Source organism: Sinocyclocheilus anshuiensis, unplaced genomic scaffold (genome assembly GCF_001515605.1).
Source record: "Sinocyclocheilus anshuiensis isolate Anshui unplaced genomic scaffold, SAMN03320099.WGS_v1.1 scaffold543, whole genome shotgun sequence".
Lineage (NCBI taxonomy): Eukaryota > Metazoa > Chordata > Actinopteri > Cypriniformes > Cyprinidae > Sinocyclocheilus > Sinocyclocheilus anshuiensis.
The window spans coordinates 110157-128704 of record NW_015552590.1 but is presented as its reverse complement, the minus strand read 5'-3'; the positions used below and the strand labels follow the sequence as shown (position 1 = coordinate 128704).

The following is an 18548-nucleotide window of genomic DNA, read 5'->3' as shown; positions in this document are numbered from 1 at the left end:
ACATATTAGAGTGGTAACGTTATTGTTGTTGTTGTTTTTTTGGCTAAATCACGTTTTAGATACGATGTCAACAACCGCTTAATGCTCAGGAACAGAGTTAAAAAATAAATTGCAACCACTGTTTCCTGACGTCGTCCGCTTTAGGAAGGCCAAACAAAGACGTTTGGGCACGGGGGTGAAAAAAAACAGCGTTTCTTCAACATGGCGAAAACTTGACGCTACAGCAGCTCTTCTTCTTCTTCGTTTTCTCTGATGCACTAACTCTGCAGCAGCACTTCTTCTTTGTCGTCGTCTTGTCTGATGCACTCAACCAAGCATTCTAACCACAACCTTGCCCCTTCCTAACCCCCAACCATTCGAATTTCCATAAGCGGGAATTATTTTAATTATATTCTAATGAGCCGCTTTGTGACATCACAAAACCCAGGAAAGCAACACTGTAGTCCAAATGAGCCGTTAGTTGTAGTTCTTGAAAAGGGATTTTTAAAAAACTAAATATCTCCCTTTGGAGTGGACTTTGAGATTTGTAACTTTGTAGATCAACATACACAAACATACACACTACACACTGACTAAAATGCAAAAAGTGAAAAAGCATAATAGGACCCCTTTAATTACTCACCCTCATGTCGAACGCGCATCAAAGACTGACACTGAAGAGAAGAAGTTGTTGAATAAAGTCTTCTTGTAGTTTCATGAAATTGCTGTTGAACCACTGATGTCACATGGACTATTTTAACAATGTCCTTATTACCTTTGTGGGTCTTGATCATGGTAGTACCCTTGCTGTTTATGCAGGGTCAGAAAGCTCTTGGATTTTATCAAAACATATCTTAATTTGTGTTCTGAAAATGAACAAAGGTCTTACGGCTTTGGAACGACATGAGGATGAGTAATTAATGACAGAATTTAAATTTTAGGGTGAACCATCCCTTTAATATACCTGACTGAAAGAATGCATACACATGGACGTCAGGGTTTTGGACAGGTAATTAAATAGTTGGTAATTGTTCCAGCTAACGAACGTTATTGAAATTCCCCTGACGCATGTACGCCAACTGCTGACAGCCTGTTTCCCAAAAGTGCACCGTCATGTTCACTCACTGTCTGTTTGCTATTGCTTTGCTAACACCAGGCGTTTCTTTGCCCATTTGTTATCGCAACCTCGAAAAATATATCAGTGCGAAAGCTTCAGGAAGGTGTTGTGTAAATCACTCCCTGTTTTGCCTTTTTATTCTGAAGGATATTTTGGCAGGAACCAAATTCTGGATGGAAATCATTTGAAGTGTGTTAACGTCTGAGAAACAGTCAGGAATTGTTTCTGTTGACGTCTTTGCGTTAAAACTGTCGTTTGCACCAGCTGGCAGATGGACCACCAACAGTAGGATGAAGATCCCTTGGCTTTGAGTGTGTGTTGAACGTGCGAAATCAATGCCCAACAGATGTACTGTCACGCAAATCCCCGCTAGAACGCCGTGACTCTGTCACAGTAACTCAAATAATCACATTCTGGTGGCTAAGAAGGCAAAGACTAGCATAGATCACTGTGATTTGCACTATTAGCCTGTAAATTAAGTACTGTACTAAGGATGTTAATTGCTTTATTTTTATTTTTTTGTTATGTCAGTAAGTACCTGTGAATTTTATTCCCTCACAGTTAGTGTTATTTTGAATTAACTTTTATTTGTATATTTTCAGGTTTCATTTTAATTTTAATTTAAGTTTTAGCAGTTGTTATGAGTTAGGGTTAGGGGGTTTTAATGGAATTATTGCTTTTTTGTGAATATTTCTGTTAGCTTTATATGTCATTTTCTGTCCTGTTTCTACTATTTTGTCACAAGAATGTTGTTGACTGAAACTTCACTAAAGAAGTTAATTATATCGGACATACATTACCCTTTTAAAGTTTAGAGTCAGTAAGATTTCTCTTTTTCTTTTAAAGAAATTATTGTAGTATTATTTATATACTATTATAAGAATTATTTTTTTGTTTGTTTTTCATTTGTTTTTTTATTTTATATTTTCAGTAAGTAATTGTGTTGCTTTTGTTTTTATAACATTTTTTATATTTCTATTTGGCTCTAATTTATTTTTCTTTTTAATTTTAGTTGAAGTTTTAGTCATTTTTATGTGCTTTTGTTATTTTTATTGTGTGTTGTTATTTTTATTATATTTAGTTTTAATTTATTTTTCATCATGCACTTTTTATTTGTATTACTATTTTAACTTTGCATTTATTTATTTTTTTATGTTTATTTTATATTTTCAGTGTTATTTTTGTTTTAGTAATTGTGTTTTTTGTTGTTTTTATAACTTTTAAATATTTTATTTAGCTTTAATTTAATTTTAAGTTTAAGTAATTGTGCATTTGTTATTTTTATTGTGTCTTGGATTTTTTTTAAATTATATTTAGTTTTAATTTATTTTTTCATAATGCACGTTTCATTTTATTACTATTTTTAATTTTGCATTTATTTTTATTGTATATTTTCAGTTTCATTTTAATTTTAGTTTGTTGTAGTAATTGTTGCTTTTGTTGTTTGTATAACTTTTTAAATATTTTTATTTAGCTTTAATGTATTTTTCTTTTTAATTTTCTTTTAAGTTTTAGTAATTGTTGTGTGCTTTTGTTATTTTTATTGTGTCTTGGATATTTTTAAATATATATTTCTATTTAGCATCAATTTATTTTTCATTATGCAGTTTGTTTTATATTTGAGTTATTTTAGTATTTAATTTCATATATATTAAGATTTCCACCGAGTGTTTTCTTTCAGCTTTGTTTTAATGAACTAAAATAATTTTTTAATAGTTCTACTTAACAGTAACAACACAGCTTGCAAGAGACTTGTGATATTTTGGGGTCCTATATATTTTTCAGTTTAATTTTAGTACTCAGTTATGACCTGCTCAGTTTATCATGTACTCTAAGTCAAAAATATTCAGGTCAAATCAAATCAAATCAAATTAAATTAAATTAAATTAAATTAAATTAAATTACATTTTTTAAAATATTTAAAATATTTAAATATTAAATTAAATATTACAATAAATTAACCCTAATTAAGAGTATTGCATAAAATGATCGAGCCATGTTTAAAGTCACTAAAATAAGGTGTATTTTCAACAGGAAAGCCCACGTGTCGCTGCGCTCTGGGTTTCACTGGTCCTCTGTGTGAGAAGCGTGTTTGTGACAGTTACTGTCTGAACGGAGGCACATGTGACATGACCCTGGGGAACCAACCCGTGTGCCACTGTCTGGCAGAATACACCGGAGAACGCTGTCTACACCGTGAGTACCAGTCTGTTTCATTATAAAACTTTTTTTGGTTCATTAGCTCAATTCTGATATCTACTACAGGCATCATAGGCTGTCAATAGGCTGCTTATGCAGAGTATCACACTGTTAGCTTAGTAACATGCTAATGTCAAACTCTGCGAGCAGCACTATTTTGACACTTAAAACACTTGAAATTAGACAAAACCATTTAGTTGCTTTGCAGAAGAGGTCAAATATGACAGGAAGTTAGCATACATTGCTTCAGATCAGTCATAATCGTCTTTCTGTCTGATGGCAGATATTTGTCACCATTATTGTGAGAACTCCAAAGGCTGCACACTGTCCGGCTCTGGACACGTGGAGTGCGTGTGTCCCACCCGCTACGAGGGGCCGAAATGTGAGACGGACCGGTGTCTCCGCTGCCGAGGGGCCCCGTGTATCGTAGACGAAGAGACTGGAGATGTCGCCTGCAAGTGTGTATTCAGTAAAGTGACATTAGCAGTTCAGCACTAATTTATTATATAATATTATGCAATATATCTAAATGTAAATATAAAATAAGTGTGAAAATTAGTGTTGTCAAATGATTATGATTTATCACATCCAAACTAAAAGTTTTTTTTTTACATAATGTATGTGTGTGTACTGTATATTTATTATGTATATATAAATACAAACACATACATGTATATATTTAAGAAAAATATGTTATGTTAATATATTAAATATATTTATATTAGGGCTGTCAAAATTAACACGTTAACGCATTAATGCAAATTCATTTTAACGGCACTCATTTTATTAACGCGCAATTAATGCAGCACATTCTGTTTGACCCGTGGCCTAACCCGTAGTTGGAGAAATGGAGATGCACAGTCTTGCCAACTAGATTTAGCGACTTTTTGACACATCTAGCGACTTCTTGGATAAACCTTCTTTTGAAACTCGCCGGTACTGCGTTTCAGTAACTATTTCATATTCATTACGAATTTCATATTCATTTGTATGACAACAGAAACAGTCAAATATAAAAATGAAAACAGTTTTATTGAGAATTTGGCTGCATCAAAATACAGTATGTGGACACAGAGAGACAAACAAAGGTAATAATGTAAGTAAATTGCTCAGTGCAAAGAGAAGTAATGGGAACCTGGTAATAGACATGAACAAGTTCTTTGAAAACCATCTATGACCTGTGAAACATGTCTAGTCTTCATGCTCTTATGTTGACTATGGTTTCACTAATAATAAACATACATTTGCATAAAGCATCCATATTTGTCCATGCCCATGTTGATTAGAGTATTACAAATTTGAAAAGTATTAATTAAAGGTACATTTAGAACAGATAAAAAAATGTGCGATTAAGTTGCGATTAATCACGAGTTAACTTATGACAATCATGCGATTAATCACGATTAAATATTTTAATCGACTGACAGCCCTAATATATATATATATATATAAATTATATGAATATAAATATATACAGTACATGTAGTATTTATGTAATAATATATATGTAATATAATGAAATATTTTCAAAACGTATACTGTATGTATGTGTCTTTATGTATACATAATTAATATATTATGTAAACAAAAACGTTTATTTTGGATGCGATTAATTGTGATTAATCGTTTGACAGCACTAGTAAAATAAAATATAACATTTTATATCATTGTATAATAGTGTTGTCACGGTACCAACATTTCAGTATTCGGTACCAATACCAGTGAAAATCCATGGTTCTCGGTACCAAAGCAAAACACAAAAATATGCTAATTGAACAACATTATTTTTATTAATAATGTTAAATAAAAATTAAATGTACAAAATCAGTGCCATTCTTTATACTTATTTAAAATTGTTTCAAGTTTTTCCACAAGTAATAAAAGTATGAAAAAAGTAAACAAGTTTCACCCAAAAGTTTTTGTCAGATTTCTGCTCTCGCTGAAAAACAACTGTAACGTGTTGTCTGTTTGTGGGTTTGCTGGTGTGTTTCAGGATCTTCCTCAGTCTGCAGCTGTAAAAGGAAAATATAATATACTTAAGTAAAGCAATGGGCTGAGTCTGACCAAATGCAATGTTAGATCACTGACACCAGCTATAATATAACTTTTCAGTAAGTAACAAACTTCAGCTTTTATAATAAATTTAGATAAGATTACATATATTAAGTGTATATCAGATAGATGGAAACTAGTATTAAAAACACTTTACAATAAGATTCCATTTCTTAGATAACATGACCTATCAATAAATAAAAAAATTATAGCAATTATTCTTCTCAGGGTTAATTTCAAGTTCCCTTTCAGTCGGTCACTCCCGACGTCATGTCGGATGACCGACAAATTGGTATCTCGCTTAGAGGGACCAATCTACTTCGAGTGTAAACTAAGTCTCTCTAAGCGAGATCCCAATTCGTCGGTCATCCGACGTGACGTCGAGAGTGACCGACTGAAAGGGAACTATCATATAATTAATACATCTATATTCTTTCTATATGTGTTTAGTACATTTAACAGTATATTTTTAAATGTTTTTTTTTTTGTGCGTATATACTCAATTTTTTTGAACAATTCATATTCCTTGATAATTTAATGACTCAGTATCAAGATGAAACGACAAGATTTGCATCGAATTTCATTGCTGCTGTTGTTCACATGTGTGTTCGCAGCTGTACGAATGGCAGAATCGCAGCCAGCTGTCAGTTGTGTGACGGATACTGTTATAACGGCGGAACCTGCCACCTCGACTCCGAGACGGGCCTGCCGTTCTGTCAGTGAGTAATTTCTTAATAGCTTTCTACAGCAACAAATTGCCTGCCGTTATTTAGATTCATTCGTTTTAAATTGCTCCCTCCGGCAACCACTTTAATAGAATTTTTTTTCTGCTCGTCTGACTTGGGAGGATGAATGTTTTGTAAAGGTGAACAGGAGAGAAGGAGTATTATAGCAGAAGAGTGAATTATCATAGCAGGGGTCCATAATCTGCCACTTATATCGACCTCTATATTTCTATGTTAGAGAGAGGCAGAGAAACCAATGAGAGGTGCTGGAAAAAAAACGCAAAAAGACAGAAGAAAGCTGTAAAACTGAAGAAACAAAAGTGATTCTACTTTCTAATTTATTCCTGCTATTAAAGGGACAGTTATAGAGAGAAAAAGTGAAGAAAATAAAAAGTGCTTCTATTTTCCAGTTGATTCATGCTAAAAAGGCCTTAAAGGGACAGTGCACCCAAAAATTAAAATATAATTTCATACAAATCTCATTTCTAAACCTGTATAACTTACTTTCTTCTTCAAAACACACAAAATAAGAAGTCTATAGAAGAAATTAAGTCACTATTTTAAATGATCAGGAAGTGAAGCTTTAAAGCTTCAATAAAAGATGCAGATGTGCAACGAGAGTATTGTAAAAACGGTTCATAGAACTTATTCACTATTTTCTAAGAGATCTAAAGCCATACAATAGTTTTGTGTAAGAAATGTAAGTCATTATACGCTCTGTAAAGATCAGTGAGTCATCCAGGTTTACAAATGAATCATTCAGTTGGGTTTGCGAACTGAATCAACTGATTCATTGACAAAATCTGACTTTCTGGTTGATAGGATCTAAAAGAATGATTTATTCATGAATCAGTCTTTGCTACTTTTCTCACAAACACACCAAGACGGGCTCATAAACAGTTAGCCAATCATAACAGAGCTAATTTACATATACTTTTAAAGGTACAGTAGCAAAACAGCCTATTTCATTTAAAAACTCAGAGAAAGGTTGGAAAATAGTCATAAAGAACTAAATTACAACATTTTTGGTGCAAGAAACGTTGACATTATAAATGGAATGCTAAGTATGTTATTTCTTGTCACAAAATTTCTAGAGTGTTTTTTCTATACTATAGAAGTGAAAGAAAAAAAAAACGGATTACTTTCTAGTTCATTCATATCGAAAAATCACTTAAAGGGACAGTACACCTAAAAAAATTTAAATCTCATTTCATCTAAATCTCATTGCAAGCCTTTATGACTTCCTTTCTTCTGCGGAACACATGGGAAAATAAATTCTTAAGAAGAAATTAAATGACTATTTTCCAGGAAATTACAATGAACAGGAAGTGAAGCTTTGTACCTTCAATCAAAAATGCATATGCGCTATACAACTGTAAAAATTGTTCATACAACTTAATTGCAATATTCTAAGATGTCTGAAGCCATACAGTAGTTTTGTGTGAGTAATTTAAGCTATTAAGCGCTGTCACTCAGATTTGTGAATGAATCATTCAGATGGGTTTGTGAACCGAATCAAATGATTCATTGACAAAATCAGACTCTGATTGACAAGATCTAAAATAATGATTTAGTCATGAATCAAACTTTTCTACTTTTCTCAAGAACACACCAGGGTGAGCTCATGAATGGCTAGCCAATCTCAACAGAGCTCATTTACATATAGTCTTAAAGGTACAGTAGCACAACAGCCTGTTTCATTTCAAAACTCAATAAAACATTGGAAAATGATCTGAAAGAACTAAATTACAACATTTTTGTGCAAGAAACCTTGACATTATAAGTGGAATGCTAAGTATGTTATTTCTTGTGTCACCAAATTTCTAGAGAAAAAAAAAACATAAAAGTGAAGAAAATAAATCATTCATATTAAAAAAAAATCCCTTGAAAGGACAGTACACCCATAAAATTTAATTCTCATTTCATCCAAATCTCATTGCAAACTTTTATGACATCCTTCCTTCTGCAGAACACATGGAAAAAAAATCTTAAGGAGAAAAGTTATATTTTCCAGTAAGTTACAATGAACACGAAGTAAAGCTTTGTAGCTTAAATTAAGGATGCAGATGCCCTATAAAACTGTCAAAAGTGGTTCATACAACTTCGGAAATGTCTAGAGAGAAAAAGACTATAAAAGTGAAAACAAAATGCCTTAAAGGGACAGTACTCCCCCAAAATTTAATTCTCATTCCATCCAAATCTCACAGCACACCTTTATGGCTTCCTTTCTTCAGCAGAACACATGAAAAAGGAAATTCTTAAGGATAAATTCAATTAAATGACTATTTTCCAGGGAATTACAATGAACAGGAAGTGAAGCTTTGTAGCTTTAATTAAGAATACAAACGTGCCATGCAACTGTCGTTAAAAATGGTCCAAACAACTTATATGCAGTATTCAAAGTCATTTGAAACCATACAATAGTTTTCTGTGAGTAATTGTGTGAGTAATGTGAGTCACTCAGATTTGTGAATGAATCATTCAGATGGGTTTGTGAACTGAATCAACTGATTAATTGACAAAACTGGCCTCTCTGATTGACAAGATCTAAATGAATGATTCATTCAAGAACACATCAAGGCGAGCACATAAATGACCAATCACAACAGAGCTCATTTACATTTAGTCTTAAAAGTACAGTAGCAAAACTGCCTGATTAATTTAAAAACTCAGAGAAAGGTCAGAAAATGGTCTAAAAGAACTAAACTACAACTGTTTGGTGCAAGAAATCTTGACATTGTAAGTGGAATGCTGAGTATGTTATTTCTTGTCACCAAATTTATATAGAGAAAAAGACTATAAAAGTGAAAAATAAATAATAAAAAAACGGGTTACTTTCCAGTTCATTCATATTGGAAAAATCCCTTAAAGGGACAGTACAACCACAAATTACAATCTAATTTCATCCAAATCTCATTGCAAGCCTTTATGACTTCCTTTCTTCTGCAGAACACACACACACACAAACTCAAGGAGAAATTGTTATTATTTTCCAGGAAATTACAATGAACAGGAAGTGAAGCTTTGTAGCTTCAATTAAAAATGTTGTATGGCAGACGTGCCATACAACTGTCGTTGGAAAATGGTCAAAAAATGAAATTACAAAATTTTTGGTGCAAGAAACCTTAGTATTATAAATGGAATGCTACGTATGTTATTTCTTGTGTCACCAAAAAAAGAAGAGACTATAAAAGTGAAGATAAATCATTCATATCGAAAAATCCCTTAAAGGGACAGTACACCCAAAAATGTAATTCTCATTTCATCCAAATCTCATTGCAAACCTTTATTACTTCCTTTCTTCTGCAGAACACATAAAAAGAGAAATTTTATAGAGAAAAGTTATTATTTTCCAGGAAATGAACAGGAAAGTGAAATGAACAAAGTGAAGCTTTGTAGCTTCAATTAAGAATGCAGACACGCTATACAACTGTCATAAAAATGGTTCACAATTTATTTCCAAATATTTTAAGATGTCTGAAGCCATACTGACTAAATTGACTATTGATTGACTAAATCAAGGTTCTCTGATTGACAAGATCTAAACGAATGATTAATTCATGAATCAGACTTTTCTACTTTTATGAGCTCATAAACAGCTAGCCAATCACAACAGAGCTCATTTACATGCAGTCTTAAAGGTAGAGTAGCAAAACAGCCGGTTTCAACTCAGTAATAAGTTGGAAAATGGTCTAAAAGACCTACTGTAAATTACAACATTTTGGTGCAATAAACCTTGACATTATAAGTGGGATGCTAAGTATGTTATTTCTTGTCACCAAATTTCTAGACAGGACAAAGATTATAAAAGTGAAGAAATTAAATCATTCATATTGACATCCCACTTTTTTTTGAGTACACTCAAAAAAATAAATTCTCGTTTCTTCCAGATCTGATTGCAAACCTTTTTGACTTCCTTTCTTCTGCAGAACACATGAAAAAAGGCATGAAAAAATAAGTTACTATTTTCTAGGAAATTACAATGAGCAGGAAGTGAAGCTTTGTAGCTTCTGTTAAGAATGCCGACGCGCCATACAGCTGTCCTAAAAATTGTTCACACAACTTATTTGCAATATTCAAATATGTCTGAAGCCATTCGATAGTTTTGTGTGAGTAATTTCAGCCATTAATCGCTGTTTGTGAACTGAATCAACTGATTCATTGACTAAATCAGACTCTCTGATTGACAAGATCTAAACAAATGATTAATTCATGAATCAGACGTTTCTACTTTTCTCAAGAACACATCAAGGCGAGCTCATGAATGGCTAGCCAATCACGACAGAACTCATTTACATATAGCCTTAAAGGTACAGTAGCAAAACACCCTGTTTCAATTAATGCTTAAGAGAAAGGTTGGAAAATGGTCACAAAACACTAAATTACAACATTTATTCTGCACGAAACCTTGACGTTATTAGAGGAATGGTAAGTGCATAGTTTTTAGTGTCACCAAATGGAATTGCGAATATAATAATCGCTTTTAAGCAAGTGAGAGAAACCGACCACAATGAAATGGACGCAGAGTAAAACCATTTTTCCGCTAATAGAGGCATATATATATTCATAAGTGAAGAAAGAAGTTGATAGATGGATGGTATAAAAAAGCTGTTGAGCCATTGTACAGCTACTGAATGCGGCAGTGGACGTACTCCATCTCTCAGAAATGATTTGAGTTTTGTCTGGCTGCCGTGAATCCCTCACTGATGGAGTCTTTACTTTCCTCTTCAACACACAATAAACCCTACCAGACTAATATATATTTTTTTTACCTGCCTCCATTTTTCTTGTTTGCCAAAGGCATTTTATCTGGAGGAACGGGAGATGGTGCTCCCTCAAAAACATTCAGAGGACAAAATAAGAGTGCAAATCACTATTTTTTCCTCAAGGAAATCAGTCTGAATGGATCAAACCAGTGAAAATGAATGGGATGCCAAACATCAGCCCTTCCAGGAAGAATAAGTATTCATAAAAGCATGAATCACCCTCTTAATGTCAGACTAAGCAAAGTCAGAAGTCTCTCAAAGTCTCTTCCTTTACGCGTTCTTGAAGAAAATCTCCCTTAAAGATGGATGCAATCCTTTGTTGGCTTTAGCCATAACACCTGGTCTTCGTTTCCACTTCTTTTTCCCATTTCTCGTCGTTGATGCTCGGATAAAGCCATTGTGTCCTTCAGGGCCGAATCAATTTGCATTCAGATGATTCAATCTTGTGTTTTTCGTTGGTCGCTGAAGGTGAAGGGTTGGTAATGACGGTGGCTAGACATTCAGAGATTACCTGGAAAAATGAGTGTGTCCTGCTTATATAGACCTGCTTGATTTCAAACCACCTCATCAAAGATTCTTTTTTTTTTTTGTCTTTTGTTTGTCCGTCCTCTATTTCATTATCTAATCCAGCAGTTTCATTAGAGTTTGCTATAGTGGGTATTAGTAGATGAAGGCGGCTGGAGATACTGATAAGAGTTTTGTGTTAAATTCGAATAAAGGACTTGTGTGTCCAGCAAGTTTGTGGATTTCATTTCATTTTGATCATATTCCTAGAAGACGTTCTTTGAACAGCAGATTTGCTTTGTGTTGTAAGCAGGCCCATAGTAGCTGGTTTGTTTTATAAAGCAGTATGACAGCTGATAATTTATATTGTGGGATTTTTTTTTGCAATGTGACTTTCTCCCCAAATTCTCATTACTGCAGTGAATCAAAGCATCTAACATTTGACTAAGGTTTGTTGTCAGCGGAGATTGACATCAGTGTGAAACAAAATCTTTTCATTTACATTAAATGCATTACAATAATGGGATTCAGACTATTTATTTTAGGTTTTTATTTACTGATTTATTTATTTGTTCATTTATTGTGCATTATGATGATGAGTATACTATTTAATTTTTCTACATTAATATAATGAGTGATTTATTTTCCAATTATTTTGCCTCGCATTCATGAGATTGATTGGTTGTGTAAATGTAATAACAATGATAATATTTGATTTTACTTTATTTTACTTTACAGTGATGAAAATGTTTTATATATATATGAGAATTTATGTTGTTTACTTAATTAGATTTTGTTTTGCAGTGTAATACAAATTAATTATTTATGTATTTTATTTTATTATTTGTTTTTGCATTACAATACTAATGATTGTTTTTCATTGTGGTAATTAAATTAATTAATTAAATTTATTTATTATGGTAATGAGAATTATATTTTTTACTTTGTTGCATTATAATAATGAGAATTTGTTTGTTTGTTTGTAATGGGAATGAGATTTATTTAGCATTTTTGTCATGAAAATTAGATTTTTTTTGCATTATGAAATGAAAAAATAGATTGATTTTTTTTTGTTTGTTTGTAATGAGAATAACATTTATTCGCATTATGGTCATGCAAATGAGAGGATTACATTTTTTTTGTATTATGATACTAAAAATCAGATCATTAATTCATTCATTGTAACGAGAATAAGATTTATTGATGAGATTTATTTTGCATTACGGTAATGATAATTAGATTATTTAATTTATTTTTAATTTTTGTATTGCGGTAATTGTCATGAAAATGTCACAAAGCAAAATATTTTAATAGTCCTAAAAGCAGGATTTATTTGCTTTATGCAGCATAGAATTTCATGTGAACTATTACCCAGGCATGTTCTTAACAGGTTTCATGAAATTCACCCTAATGTTTGGGAAAAGGCTGAACAGTATTCATAATTTATTTGAATGTTCACATCACCCAGCCTTATACAGAAGGGCATTACAGCCTACAGGTGTTTTGAGTATATTGAGGATATAGTTTGAGTGTATTTCGGGTCTTTTTTCTGTTGTGTTGTCCTCACGTCTCTCTTCTGGTCTGGTTGCGTTCTCCTCAGTTGCCCGTCCGAGTTTAAAAGCCTGAGGTGTGACGAGAGAGCTAACCCGTGCGATCACTACTGTCAGAACCAGGGCGTTTGTTCCCTCACCACCTATAACAAACCTCGCTGCAAGTAGGTCTTCCTGGTTCATTCAGTTTCCAAAACATTCCAGAACATTCCCACAATCCCATCCGCCGCGGTCAGCATGCGTCTGGGCTGTTCGTTGAATAAACACGCACAAACATCGCAAACCAACTCGCACAGCTTCCAAGAGCACGTTTCACATTTCGCATTGCACTCCGCTTTTCCGGACACACGCCGCCATCTCTCCGCACCATACTGTAGGTGTGCGTTTCTCAGTGTTTGTTTCATTTGTATGTTTGTCATGACTGGTATTTTTGAATATGTAATAGTGGTTATCGTTCTGCATATGCTGAGGACAACCTGTCTTTGATTGCTCTTCTGGTATCCATTATTTATCATCTTTTTTTGTTGGAAAATTCATAATTTCCTTTATTTGTTCTCTTTCCATTTTGCTGCTCTTTTGTTTTTCCATATTTGACATGTTTTTCTGCTTTTCGTTTCTTTTTTCTTTCTTTTTTTAAACGTTGCTCATGTTTAAACAGGGCACTTTTCACAAATATGGTACACTGGTGTGTCATTACTTTTTTCCCTCGCAAAAATAAATAAATAAATAATGGAATCGTATTGTATTTATGTACTGGTTTTAAACTTTATTATTTTGTTATTGTTATGTATTAGATTAATATTATATTTAATGCATTACTGCATTACTATATTAAAAAATATATTTGTTCTGTTATTTCAATTTATATATATATATATATATATATATATATATAATCTTTTTATTTATAGGATGTCTAAATAAATTTGTAAAATTATCTTAATAATCCTATTTGGTGCCCTATCCATAAACTTCCTCAGACATTTCCAAGCATTTTGTTTTATCCAGCAGAAGAATTTTATCTAGAGGGATGTTCCCACCACGATCTGTTTCTTCTAGATGTTCTGTCACCATGTGCATCCATGTGCATCCTCCTGCAGGAAACAGAATCCCTGTCCACAGGAAGTTTGATTAAATATTGCTTTCGAACAGATTCATTCACGCCACCATCTCTCATAAGCGCATAATCTCTCACATGCCTGGAGTTCCGCTGTGGACGCATGCCGTTTGGATCCAGGAAGTCCCTTGTCACACAAACACACACTTTGCATGTGTCTCAAGTAAAAACAATGCATCCCTTGGGCTGGATTTTACAGCTCCTCCTGTGATTTAAACTGCGTGTGTCATTAAATCGTGTTTGTCAAAACCAAAATCATTATAACAAATGGTACCATAATTATGAATAAAGGAAACTCAGAGAGAAAAACTTAATTATTAAGGTATAAGGGGTAAATTAAAACTGTTATTTTGTATAAATCTAATCAAATGATGATTTGAAGAAGTTAATGCATTGTAAATTTTACCAGCTGTGATTTTTGTTTCTTCTCTGTTCACAGGTGCTCTGCAAACTGGTCAGGAACGCAGTGCGAAAGACCCGCACCCAAGACCAACCGCTCAGAAAACTTTAGCGGAAGTGAGTGTCACAAACACACAAACTTGTGAAACGTCATCACAATCACAGATTCCAATGGTGTTTGTTTTTAGCACATGTTGCTAAGTTAATGGCACAAATATATAAAAAAATGTATGTAATGCCATAAATATTGGGTGAAAGGTTGTTTGTAATTAGATCGTTCTCATTATTGAATTATTTTATACTCAGCACTTCCCATATAGTCCACCATTTTGGATGATCATTGCAATGCATTCTGGGATTGCCTTATTTAAGCAAATGTGTAGGTGTAATTCCTTAATTTGACGTCAGTCAGTCAGGAGAGAAAACACTATTCTTCCCTTCTGTCTGAGTTTGTAGTGATTAATATTCCCCTAATCGTCAGTCAAACTGACAGCCAGTTCATTCGTTTCATTTTTTGAAAAGAAGAGTTGACATTTTAGCCATGTTATCTAAGAGAGGTTAGCCGTTAGCGTCAAGTGTATGAAAACTTTTGAAATTTGAAAATCATGGTAAATTGTACTCGTGTCTTCTGGAAAAATGTAAGTATCTCCTGTAGCTTCTGAAGGATAGTACACATCTTCATTCTGTTCAAAAGTTTTCAACCCCCAACCCCGCTCTTAATGTATCGCTAAATATATAAAGTATGTGCATTTGCATTCATATCACTTCCATTTTATGTATATAAAGTGTACCTGAATAAATGTAAAGTACATTTATTTTTTTCTATTCTTTTCTTTTTTTTCAGGAAGTATTGCCATAATAGTGCCTCTAGTTCTTCTTGTATGCATTATCGCCGCTGTTGCAGTGGGACTCCTTATTTGCAAAAGATGTCGACGGTAAACACATAAACAAATCTGTAATTAGCTGACAAATATGGTACACTGGTGTGTCATTACTTTTTTCCCTCGCAAAAATAAATAAATAAATAATGGAATTTATTTTTTTATTTTTTATTTATTTGTTTGTTTGTGAAGCCTATTAAATGTGTTTTATAAACTAATATATAACATACAATTGACCCAGCATGAAAACCTGCAAACAATAAACCAATAAAACCAATTAAAATCATATTGAACAACAACATATATTTCAATATCATATCAAAATAAAATTTGAAATAAATAAAATATGCTATGAGTGTGTGTATAGTAAAGTACATTTATTTTTTTCTATTCTTTTCTTTTTTTTCAGGAAGTATTGCCATAATAGTGCCTCTAGTTCTTCTTGTATGCATTATCGCCGCTGTTGCAGTGGGACTCCTTATTTGCAAAAGATGTCGACGGTAAACACATAAACAAATCTGTAATTAGCTGGATTAGATGTCTAATCAGAATATTACACATCTGATTTATTGATAATGCTGTAGAAAATCTCGTAAGCCATCTGTGCTTCAGCGTTTAACTGGTGTGCTAAATGTTCCTGTGAAAACTATACAAAGATAATACACATTTATCCCTTCACAGAGGTAAGCAGGTTCAGCGGCAGCCCATGGCGAATGGTGGCTTGAACGTGGAGATCGGGAATCCATCCTATAACATGTACGAAGTTGACCACGACAATCACGTAGATGTGGGAAGCTTTCTTCACCCCAGCTTTACCCTTGACCCTCATAAGGTACTAAACGAGTAGGAACTGTAAGTTTTTAAAATTACTTTATGGACTTAACTGACGAACTGTAAGTAGTTTTGACGTAAATTACGTAATTTGTTGGTCTTAACTTTTTTTTTGTCAATCTAATTGTGAATGACCACGTGTCAAAATCTGTGAAATGACAGTGCTTTCTCGTGAACATTGGTGTAAATTATTCATAAAACAATTCCCACATTCTGTCGTGTTAAGTTCAAAATGGCAATTTATGTAAGAATAGTTCAACATTTTTTCATAAATTTGTTCTGCTGGTAATTTATAAAGGTTTTTTTTTTTTTTTGCCATTTCTATTAGTTTTAGTTTTTGTTTTAATGTGTCTAGAAAGTTTTTAGTTTTAGTTATTTTTAGTAGCCTACGTCAACTTTAAGCGAAAATGTAAAATGAAACTAGCTGAAATAAAAGTTTACTTTTCTATATCTTATTTTCAGTTAATATTTACGCAAGTAATGAAATGGTGTTTTTTAAAAGTTAACAAAAATAGCTCTGATTTTTCCACATTCAAACTAATGAAAATAACAAATTTAGCAAAACAACAAATCATGAGATAGCTCAGATTCAGTATCCAAAAATGTCCTGACGTGTTCCATATGGTGTGAGGTTTTTTATGCGTCTAAAGTCTCCATGTGTTTTGCTTGGTTTAGTAAAACAGAACATTTTCTTTGTTCTCTTTTATTTATCCAGTGTCCCACAAGGACATTTAGTCTTATGGGACCGATTTCTTTCCCTCAGATCAATTGAGTTCGCAAAAGTAGAAAAGAATTGTTGCAATTTAGTTTTAAACACTGGCTTTATATGTAATTTGGGTTCGAACCAGAATTCCCCAAATTATTTAGTCTATTTTATGGTTTTAATCTGCAAGTTTGTTTAAATATACAATGTTTTTAACGGTTTTAGTTTGTTTTTCAGGGCTGGTGTGTGAAGTCAAGCGACCCGCGCAATTTACCCCCTGTGCGCCCAATGACTGCACACACTTTACCCATCCAGAACGTTCCAAAGGAACTCATTCCAGGACAGGTGGATTCCAGAACTCTTTAATACGATGTGTTTTATGATTATTAAAAAAAATAAACCAAACTTAAACATCGTTGTATTTTTCCAGGCCATGAACTATTCAAACCCCATCTATTCAAAGATGACATACCATGATGGACAGCACTGTCGAAAACCAGTCATCAACCTCGACATGAGACGCGATTTAATCCCAAAGAGACTGGAAACGACAATTCGAGAAACGGCAGCGTAACCTAGCTTTTCCACAACCTGCTTTTTTTTTTTTTTATAAAGATCTGTATAAAATTAAAAAAAAACTTTTTATGTCCAGTCAGGTTAAATCATCTCACTTTGCGTCCCACATATATGTGCCGGTTTTCGTTTTAGTTTATTTCTGTTGCAACCAAAATATCTTTTTATAAATGACAAATGCCGTGTTTTTCTTTGCTTTGTGACTTTGTAAATGCACTACACGAATACGAAAAAAATGAAACGGACAAAGCTGCTCAATCTTAAAAGGCTTTATATACATTTAAAGAGAATTTTATATAGGTTTATTTACCTACACACTATATATATGTTTTCCTGTTGGTGAAACGATCGCCAATGCCTAGATATTCCCAAGTTGCCTCTTACATTTAGCAGTATTAGAAAAAAAGAGACACTTATTTAATAAATGGATCATATGCTCATCACAGATTTTATTTTTGATATCTCGCATTAATGTTTCTTGCATATGTTTATCTTTAAGTTGACCGGTGTTTCCAGGCGCTTCAAATATGCAGTCGAAACTGAAAGTGAAACCAACCCACGATGGTTTTTGCAACTGTACAACTTGAAAACATGTTGTTTAATTTTCATATCGCAAATGTCTTTAAGCACTTAAAAGGACTGAAAATGGATTTTGTCAAATTATAGACTAACTTTCACTCACTGGTTGTGAAATTACACGCGCGGGACTCTTGTAATGCCCTGTTTGAAGAAAAAAACATTCTCTGTGCAAATGTACACAAGAAGTTTTATAATTTTATAGTCGATTTGTACGTCCGGTTTGCTTGTATTTTCTGGAAATGTACTAAATGTAGAACTTTTATACAAAACTATGTATACAGTATATTGGTCCGTCTTCACTTTGGGTTGAAGTATTTTATAATTATAAAATAAACTAGCTTGATATTGCACTGTGGAATCGTACAGGTTGCTGTTGTATAAGGGGAAATGAAGGACATTTATTGGTTTAATAGCTACACCTAATGTGATTTTGGACCAAGAACTATGAAATAAAATGGGTTTTCTTGCCATTTTCAATGCGTTTAGTTGTTATTGAAATATATGCCTACACTGTTGCGTAACTTATTTGCATACCTAAATGTATAAGAACAATGGCTTATTCATGTTGCAAGT

General features: G+C 33.0%; 1 pseudogene; it reads left to right on the top strand.

Moving 5' to 3' along the window:
* Positions 1–18113, top strand: part of LOC107665510 (low-density lipoprotein receptor-related protein 1B-like) — a 312996-nt pseudogene extending 294883 nt beyond the window's left edge.
* The last annotated feature ends 435 nt before the right edge of the window (positions 18114–18548 follow it).